The sequence below is a fragment of the Xiphophorus hellerii genome, chromosome 16 (assembly GCF_003331165.1).
Source record: "Xiphophorus hellerii strain 12219 chromosome 16, Xiphophorus_hellerii-4.1, whole genome shotgun sequence".
NCBI classification, from domain to species: domain Eukaryota; kingdom Metazoa; phylum Chordata; class Actinopteri; order Cyprinodontiformes; family Poeciliidae; genus Xiphophorus; species Xiphophorus hellerii.
The window spans coordinates 7338453-7348982 of record NC_045687.1 but is presented as its reverse complement, the minus strand read 5'-3'; positions in this window follow the sequence as shown (position 1 = coordinate 7348982).

Here is a 10530-nt window from a genome sequence, read left to right as displayed (position 1 = left end):
GTGCCGATTTGGGGTGACGAGGGAGGAGTGCCGGATTGTTTTCAGGGTAGACTGATTCCCTATCGGGACTTTGTAAGGTGTCAGGAGAGATTAGTGAGTGTGAAGCTGGAGGGGAGAGGTTACGATAGCTTTAGATTGGACAAGTGTCAAGGACTGGACATTCCTCAGACCTGCCAGGAATGGGATGTGACACTGCTTGCCCTACCTTGATCCTTAGAGGATCATTCAACAAGTTCATCACTTAAACAGTAATGAGAATTAACTGTATGTACTTTCACAGTGTAATTGGTAACTACCAGCTTTGTAGAAATATCAAAAATCTATTTTCTGAAGGTTTCCATTTATTCATTCATCTATTGATTCATTTTTGAGACATTTTGCTAAACTATTATCACCCAGAAGGAAGCATGTTAACATATCTGAAAAGTTCAATGCACCATGTGAATATTTTCATTTTACTCCTTCTCAGAGGAGAATGCATTCATTGTTGTCCTGAAATAGTATGTTTCACGAAATTAAAGACAATTTGTTTTACACCTTCACAACACTTCTTCCACATACATAACTTTATTTTTCCTACGCAATACCCAAAAATGACCGTGAGAAAAATTACAAATTTATTAAAAAAACATAAACATTTATATCTTTTGCCCTGTTTTTCATTTTTATTTGTATTTTTAAACAATATTTTATATTTTAAAACAACCTTTTTCCACTTTGCCTTTAAGTTAGAATGAGTGTAAATTTATTAGGGAAGTGAAGAGTTGTGAATACCTTACAGATACACTGTACATTTGTATCTGTGCGTCAAAGTAATTCTTTTGTCAACATCGGTAAAGTATGCTTTCAGTTCTTACCAAACACCAATTACAGGATCTTAAGAATATTTCTGGATTTAAAATAAATACTTTTTGTCATTGCATTATAAAATACAAACTTCATAATGGAATAAAATCAGCTTAAATTTAGTGATCATGTGTTGTGTATTTATTAGTGATTTGGTTTCTGGAAAGCTATTAGATCACCAGAAATGTCATAAATATTTCTTTGGTTTTCTTATTTTATTTATTTTTTTTATTTTTTGTAATTAATGATGTCCAGGTACTGTACTAACTGAAAACTGCATGCTCTGATATTGCTTGTTTGGCACTGGAAATCAGATTTGCACAGTTTAACCAAAGAAATTTGGGATTTGCAACAATCTGAAAACATAATTTAACAAAATTCCAGGCACATAATCAGGTACACAATTGTCTCAGAGATGATTCACTTGTTTCTCTTTTCTGCTGTTTCTAAATCAGTCCTCGATTTATTTGCAGTAGATAACACTACAGCTTCTGAACCATCTTAGAAATATTTTCACAGCTTTATTCAGCCTTTTGAGTATACACCCGACCGATGTTAATTGAGGAGATGAGTTTAACAGCTGAAGACGAGCATTCTGATTGGCTAAGATCATGTGATGTGTTACTTTCACAACAGCATAAGTCACAGTTCTAAATGTACTCTGATAGAGATAGCTTTCACTGTATTTTCATAACATAAGGAGATGTGATTTTAAATGTTTACCATGTGAAATACTTTCAGCTTGTCCTTTCGGTAGTTTTTGCAAAGTATTCAAACATAAAACTATAATTTGATATTTTAATACAAGGTACAAAGTGCAAAGAATGCTAATGTTTCAATGTGTGTCTAACGCTGACTATGCATTTTTATATCTGCTTTGTTCTTTGTTTTTGCAGCTTTCTTTGTTCCTTACGTAAACATCCTAGAATTGTGATCTGTGCACATTTACCACTATTTTTTATAAGCTGACCTTTTAAAAACATATTTCTCTTATTGTGCACTACCTTTAACTTTGTATGACAGATATAAAGGTTAGGACGGTGGGCAACTTTTAGTAGACTAGACTCCTCTGGATCTAGAGTCCCTAACACATGCACACCCCTACATGCATGGCGTGCACACACACAAGCCTCTGTATAATATAGTCACACATTAAACACTGCCACTCTTGCTCTGTTTGCTCCTACCACTGCACATGATTCTCTTTGTCAGTTTGGGCTGCAGCTGAGGAAGAAGCCTTTACCAGTTGTCCCTGGATGGTCGGAAGCTGCCAGCCCAGGTGTACTCTGCAGTCACTCGCTGAGCTGGGGATGTTGGCTGAGCTGAGCTGGCCAGACTCTTATCTGCAGGCCCACACCGAGTCAGTGTTACAGAGTGACCACAACTGCCTGCTCCACTGGCCCACCGCTTGTGTGAAACTGCAGCAAAGTATACCGCCTGGAACTTCAGATTGTTCTTTTGCTGGTTTAGAAGGACAACATCTGCTAGTGTGTTATACAAGTATTCATAGACTCCTGGTCAGAGCATGACTATTCTGTAAGTAGACAGAGACAGGATGCAGATGCTGTTAATATTTCACACTTTCTCCATTTCCACTTACCTCATAGTCAAAGTACCAAGCTATCTTCAAATGTTATGGTCTGAATCTCCAGGTAACTGGCTGTAAAGACAGAAAAGAAAAAAAAGCAAAAACAAACATCCAGCATTCCTTTTATCCCCTTCAGCAAGTTGAGTGCATTAGTGACCTTTTAAAGTGCAGCCTCCCTAGTGCTTCACACACATCCCAAAGAGAAATCAACTACTAATAGGGTTAAAAAGCTGACACACTTTAAACAAGGATCAAACCATTTTTTTTGCTATGAGGCAGCACTTGGTACATTATTGGTATTCAGTTATACAGACACGACTAACAGACATATTAGCAGGCAAACAGAGGCCAATTGTGTGAAAGAATAATGGTGTTCTTTAACACGTATCTCAGAGTGCCACATTCATTTCTGTTTGGCAATTTTCACAATGCCGTTGTCCCATTTCATCATCTGCAGCTGTTTGCATTAATGCCCTTCATATTTTATTTGTTGTACAATTGGGAAATAAAACGCAGACAGTGAAAAATAACAGTTTCACAGAAGGAAAAAGAAGAGATGCTGTGAATGCAATAGTATGAAACAGAATGAATTCACAGCTTGGTGAGAGGAAAAGACGTGCCTGCAAAATAAATTCATAATATGTAACTCACAGTATTGGATGTATTTGCTGTCTTCATCTAACAAAATGACCTTACCGGGTGAAGCCGTGGGAAGCAGTAAGCTCACACCATATGACTCTAATTGCAGCAAGTCTATGTGTGCATACATGTATGCAAGTGAGCTCTCTTGTGTGCATGGAGAGTCGTAGTGTTTGCGTGAGCGGATATCAGACAGAGCTACAGGGCTTGCAGCAGGGAAAAGATGAGCACAGAAATACAGAGGGCATAAGTCAAAAAGAAGATATTACCCTCCACATTACTCCCACTTGAGCAAGATAGGCCATTACATTTCTTGGTATCCGGAATTAACATACAGATAAAATGAAAACGGACAAGTCAAAAGCAGTCATTTTAACTTTTCAAATAATGGCAATGTGGATGACACTTGAAACTTATACCAGACATCTCATAAACATAAGCATGAAGAAAATAACCAACTAATTTCTAGGAAATATATAAGAAATTCTTGCATAACTTGTAGCAGTCTGCTTCTACGGAATAATAACCCCCAAATTTAGCTCAGTTTGCTCTCTCCTGCTGCTTTTTGCCATCTGATGGATGTGTGGTGCACCACTCATGCCGCCTCGTGTCACCTGTGCTGCAGTTGCTCGGGGCAGGAAGACTGGGGGAGAGCCATAGGAGGTCTGGAGGAGGCCAGAGTGGGGTAGAAATAGACATCTGTGATTAACACGTACAGACACGTGCCAGCGTGAAGCATTTGCTGGGAGGTGCGCTGGGAAGCGCTCACACACAACCTGCTGCTGATGGCACAACTTTGTCTCAGTAAAGACAGATGAAAGCTATGATGAAATGGCCAGAAAAATTACAAATTAATTTCAGTTTTATTTTTCTAAATATAGATGTACAATTTAGTTGTTGAATTCAGGGAAAAAATACATTTGATTTGACAATCATTTTGCTGTCAATTTAAGTGCCTGTGCACAAATACATTTGTCCACCCATTTCTAAAAGTATTTTTCACCTCCTGGTTGTGGATTATGTTTTGGTGATACCTTTTTTAATCAGCATCAGTGTGAGCAGGAAAAGATGTGTTTAGGGAATCCTAGATCCCTGAGCTGCACTTAGCTTAAGCTGAGTGTTCAGTTCTGTCATTGCCTTTGACAGAACTGAACATTTTAGAATGTTTCAGGGCTATTTATTGAAACTGGCAAGCGTTAGCTTGTAAGATGGCACATCTTTTTTGCTCTCATTTGCACAACATCAACAGTGTTTGGCTAGCGGGTCGCCAGTCTCTGTAAAAGTGCATTTCTCATCTATTTGATGATCATCTAGCTCCTTTCTCTTCTCGCATATGGAAGCATGGGGGGACTAGCAGCCAGTGTTGGGTGGTCAATGGCAATCTTGGGGAACCTGCAATTCCAATGCTCCTTCTGCAGAATTACGAATAAAACCAGGGTCTAGGTTTGTTCTGTTGGCTGGGAAGTATTCGATGCACAAAACTGTAACCTGTATATTTTTGGATCCAGAGTTCCTGGACAACAAAGTGGGCTTTGTCTGTACTAGCAAGAGAAAAGGGGTTTAAGGTAGAAAACCTTTCTCCCTGATGACAGGAGAGAGACAAAGTTTTGTTTAGTGTTTCCTATTTGTTAAATGTCATCATATTTCACACTGTGAAACTTCCTCCTCTACCCATTGAAACTGAAAGTAGTTTAATGCAATGCATTATGGGATTAACAGTCCTTACACCAGCCTCCAGTAGACAGTCCTTCAAGACTAGAGGCACAACAATGACATCACCTATCTGGTTTACCCTTGTTTAAGCCAGAACGCAAAACTTTAATTTCCTCATTCTTCTTCACAAAGACTTTGCAGCTTGTTCAAGAATCCACTCACTCCTCTGGTTAGGAGATGCTCATGCAGGTTTTATTTGAGGAAATAACGAAGCCCCTCTGTGTTACAATACCTCGAGGTGTCTGTATTGGCAGTTTACAAGATGCCTCTATGGTTATATTAAAGCGCATAATCACATTAAAGTCAAATTACCTCCAAAGTGGGGATAAAGTAATCCCTGGTTCTCCACTGGGGGGACTCACTAATATAAAATAAATGTATGGCGTCAAATGTTCAGGGGATAGCCTTGTTAATTGACTACATTAACCTGGTGACTGGCTGGAGAAGGTAATGAGCCCTCGCAAGGTGAAGGGGACCACAAGGGAGGGCAGAGGGCAAACAGCGAGGACAAAAACTAAACCAACACCAAGATTTGCAATCATTTTCTGGCTTCAAACTTCTTGTGCTAATCTTAATGTAAACTTGAATCATTAAGAGGACGCTTTGTCTCTGAGGAGTTACACAAGCAGAAATACATGTACCATGCACACACAAACTTTAGGGAATGGCTCCACGGAGAGATTGACTGAGCCATCTGCCAAATTAGGCCATGAGCCATGAGCCCACAACTTTACTGTTCTGTTCAATTTTCAATTACTTGAGACTTAAGCACAAGGACTTCACACCCACATCTAACCACCGAACAGGCATTAATAGAACAGCTATGTCTTTCACACATGCATAAAAATGAGCTAAAATGAATCATGCAAACAAGGCAGTTATTCATAATGTTCCCAAAAAAAGATAATTTACGTGGAACCACCAATTGTTCGGCTTTTAATTTCACTGTTGGCACCAAATGAGGTTTAAGCAGCTCAATTGAAATATCTGCTCTTGACTGAATGAAAACACAAGAGCATCCAAACATATAGTAGATTCTGTTTGCTACCCAACACAAACCGAGGTTCCTGAGCCCGAAGCGGAGCTGCTTCTGCACCGAGTGCCAGATTCACCCTCTCCAAAATGTCAGAGGCATACATCGAGAGAGAGTGAGGTGATAAACACACCCAACTGAAAATGTCAGAGTGTCACTTGTTGCCATGACAGCAGGCAAAGTTTGCCAAGAACTAGACTGTTTCAGCCAAAGGCCAGATTATTTGCTACAGCTAATTGAGCGTGTGTTTCTGGCGTGACCGCACACAGGAGTGTGGCAAATAAAGAGGCTGAAAAATTCAGCATCACTCGGTATTAATCTAAAAAACACTCCTACACGTCTTAATTAGATCCTGCCAGTGACCGTAATCATTATGAAAGAATTAGTCAGACATCAAAGTAGGTTGTTGCAGAACATATTTTCACAGCCTGAGTGTTGCTGAGAATCAACTGGGAGTTTGCAGACGGAGGCTGGAGAAAGCTAGTGTAGCAAACATTGAGTGTCCGTCTTGATAAGTAAGCCCATCATCTGGTGTCAACAAAAACATGAGCTGTACAATGCAGCACTAGTGGGTCATGTTTGAAACTGATTTGTGTAGTCTTTAGTTTTATGTGTTTAATATGTTGTTTGGAAAAGTTTCATACCTCAAAAATGTGACCCCATACAATAGTCATATTCAATAAATTAGACGATGCGTTCAGAAAAGCCTTCTTTGTCAAACTACTGTTTGAAAATAGACTTTCAAGGGTTATTAAAAATATTTTTCATAAAGTTTGGATTTCTGTTTTAAAACTGATTTTAAATTGGTCTAATATAATATTCTAATCTTAATGTTGTGTTTTCATTGGCTGCCAGTTGAAATTCACCATAATGAACAGAAATAAAGGCTTGAAAATATCAATCTGTGTAATTTATCTATATAGTACGTTTTCAATAAGCACCAAGTAACTTATTGAATACTGGGTTTTGACCTCCAACAAGTTAAAAATGGCACAAAATGATTGCATTCATTTTTTGACATTTAAAAGCTTTATACTTTTTTTAGTCTGAAGATCAGATCATGGCTCATTGTGAAGAATAAAAACTATAAATAGCAAGGTAATATACAAAAAGTGAGCTTCGGAAAGAATTTAACATGAGACATTTAATGAAAAGCAGATGGAAAAAGTAATAATACAAAACTATTAATTATAAACAACAGGTACTTTTGAGGCAGTCTCAAGATGAAACATTAAAAATGAAACTAAATGAAAATATAAACAAAGGCAGATATAGGAAAAGCTATAACATATGATTTATGCTAATCTTCTGCCTGATGACAAAAACTAAAGAGGATTACAGAAGTCATTGTAATTTTAACTATTTCTCTTTTCATTGAAATAATGGTTCTACCATGAAAATTGGTTTGAACAATTTCTTGTACTGGGCTGCCTGACCATCTCGTTCATTTTAGAGAGCAAACCATGTTAAAACAGCAGAGGTAGAGTGGATGTATTGATCCAGAGCAGAGTAGTCTATCTAAAGCATAACCTGTCGCATCATATTTCAACCTTTAGCGTTGAGCATTTCAGAGTTTCTTATTTTCCATATAAAGTCTGAAAATGTAACAAGAGTAAGTCTGTATTTAAGTTCTGGAAATCGAGTTTAGTAACTCTGGATCATGTAGCTTCATAATCAGAAAGATATGACTGTTTGTTGTTTAATCTTCACTGTCTTGATATTTAAAGTTCTTATAATATTTTAGTGACTAATGTTTCTTTCAGATTCTGTCAATGCATGATATTCACCTAAAACTTGGTTTATAGCATTTCATCGAACACATACGGACTTCTTGAAAATGCATTTTGTCAGCAATTAATTCATTTTTTATGCAGAAAATAAAAGCCCATGGTTTGAACTAGAAAATTATCACTATTTTGGCTTGTTGGCAATTCAAGAAAGGATTTTCAGACACTGGCATCAAACCAACACTTTGGCCACCTTCTGTTCCAACCTATAGTTGGAACAGAAACTATGGGTTTCTGTTCCAAACTATAAGTTTAACTATAGGGATGCAAATTATAGTGTTTACTGTGGACCTTTCACTGTATAAAAACATAGTTGTCTTCCATTGTGGACTAAGTCTGCATTAGCAGATCAAAACAAAATAGTAATTTTAAAAGAACAACATAAAACAAGCAAAAGTTCAAGAAATAAACTTAATTTGAGCAATTTAAACAAGATATAGTGAGCAAGCATGATTTCTTTTTCACCTCTCTATAAGAGAATAGGAATCAGTTAGCAAATTTTCACAAAAAGCACATTTTTAATTTCTCTCAATACTTAAAAATGAGCTGTGTCCACCCACCGGAATCAATTATGGAGGTTTGCTCTGTTTGTTTGTTCTTGGAAAACAGACACGTTCGAAGCTCAGCTGCTAACCTGGCTAATACAGGTTTGTGTAAAGACGAACGCCTTTTAAATCCCCGGAGTGTGAAACCCCTCACACAGAGAAACAAGCAAACAGACCACTGAATGTCTGACATCTTGCACCACCAACACATGGTGCGTCTCACACTCTTCTCCATCTTGTACAACACTGTCAACACAATCACCATCTGATCAGCAAAAGGCCAAGTGTCGAATTTGACAAAGGGCAAATTGCTTTTCACTTTCTCTCAATCCTCCATCATTTCTGTGTTTGTCTTTTCATCCCCAGCTGTCTGTCTTTCAGGCTATCGTCTACAATCATGCAGATTTCCTCCTCAATTAAAAAACTTATTTTTGTAAATATGTCACCTGCAGTTGACATATTTATTCAAGGTAGTTAATGAGATCAATACAAAGCAGACACAGTTTTAACCATTTTATACTGATAAATTCCCAAACCTGCATCGTACTTATTTATTTAGTACACTCATTAAGGGTAAAGACGTTTAGTTTTGTACATCAGCAAATACTCCTTCATGATTTTTCTATTTTTCATTTTTAGGTAACCTGTTCCATGTTTCATGTAGATATTTAACACTGTCAAAATGTATTTACTTTTTTCACTTTACTGAGTTAATATGTTCAACATTGTGTTTTTTGTCGTGTTTTTCTAGTAAACGAATCTGGTGGCAGGAGCAGATAAAAACAAGTGTTGGCATTAAAGTCTCAAGGGAATAAATGTCCAGTGTACCTGAATTTCTCACTCTGCTTGGCTTTTTCCCCTCTGTTCTTCTGCACAGGCCACTGGATTCTTCCCAGATAAAACCTCTTCTCCATGTCTGTCTCTTGCAGGCTGTTTCTTTGCAGCGCCACAGGGGAGCCGTGAGACCAAGAGTGAGCCTCCGAGAGCAAATTATGTACATTTAAATGAACCGATTCCTTGAGACTGCTCAGCTCAGCGCTAAAAAAGAGTTCAGATGGAACAGAGCTGGAACAGGAAGCTGACAGTGTGTGTGTGGGTGAGGGGGTGCGCGTGTGTGTGTGTTGCATGGCAGGAAATGTAGTGGGGATCCACACGGTGCAGCTTGGAGTAGGAGTGTAAAAACTTGAGTGGACCCCAGGCCCTCGCTTAGCCTTAATAGCCTTCCCATTCGCCTTCTCCTCCTGCATTAGAGTTACATTTCCACTCTGGGGGGGTGGATTCCCTTTTATATATTTATTTATTCTATTTTTTTTTATCCCTGCTCAAATGCACTGTCTTCATTCAGGCAGTCACTTCACAGAGGTGGTGCTTCAAAATAGCCAAAAGACTCCTGCAGGAGTCTGGCAGCCACAGAGAGACAAGGAAACTTTCTCCAACCATCAGTTCTCCTCGCAGACACATTCCCGCAAATACACACAAGCACCTGTGGCTTTGTTTTCCGTCCAGACGATGCATCACAAAGAATCTTTTGTTTGTCAGGTTGTTCCATTATTTACCTCCTCCCTTTCTTCATCCAATGGCTGGTTTGAATGCCATTTATCATCTCAGAGAAACCTTGCGTCTGATAGAACTTGGAAAGCCAATAAATAAGTAAACTAGTTCCTCCTGACTTGAAAACACGTCCTGTTCAGAACATGTACAAGAATAAAGAGTTGCCTGACTGGACACACAAACTGGATGGCACATCCCTCTGAATTAGTCTTCAGAAAGAAAAAAAAAAAATATATATATATATATATTCCCTGCCCTACAAGAGTCTTCTTTAGACTTTTTAAACCCTTGAAAATACTCTTACAAGTTATTAAAGTCATTAAGCTCAAAATATGATAAGAGGAACTGAGAAAGGATGTTAAAGTAGCCTCTTGTGAGATTACACCACCTCTTCCTTTATCCCTTACCGTTACATTATGAGAGGAAAAGACAAGTACAAGTCATTTTCAGCAAAGCTCTGATTTTCTTCAACAAGCTTCCAGACAATCCGATGTTTGCAAAGCTCACAGCCAGGAATGCTGCCTAAGCATTCCTGTATAGCTAATGAACTGCAGACAGCCAAATAGTGATCTGCTTTTAGTCATCCGACTCGTCCACTGTAGCTGCTGAAGCTGCTGCTGTGTGGATTTTCTAGCTCCCTGCAGCATCACAACCATTTCACACCATAGGAAAATGGAATTACAGGTTTTCCCAATTAGAGAAACAAGGAGTAGGTTTGCCATGTCATTTTATGAACTGTTTTCACTGCTGTTACACAGGGAGAGAATGAGAGTGAAAATCCCTTTAAGTGGCTGAGTCCATGTTAGAAGTAACAGACACCGTGAAAAT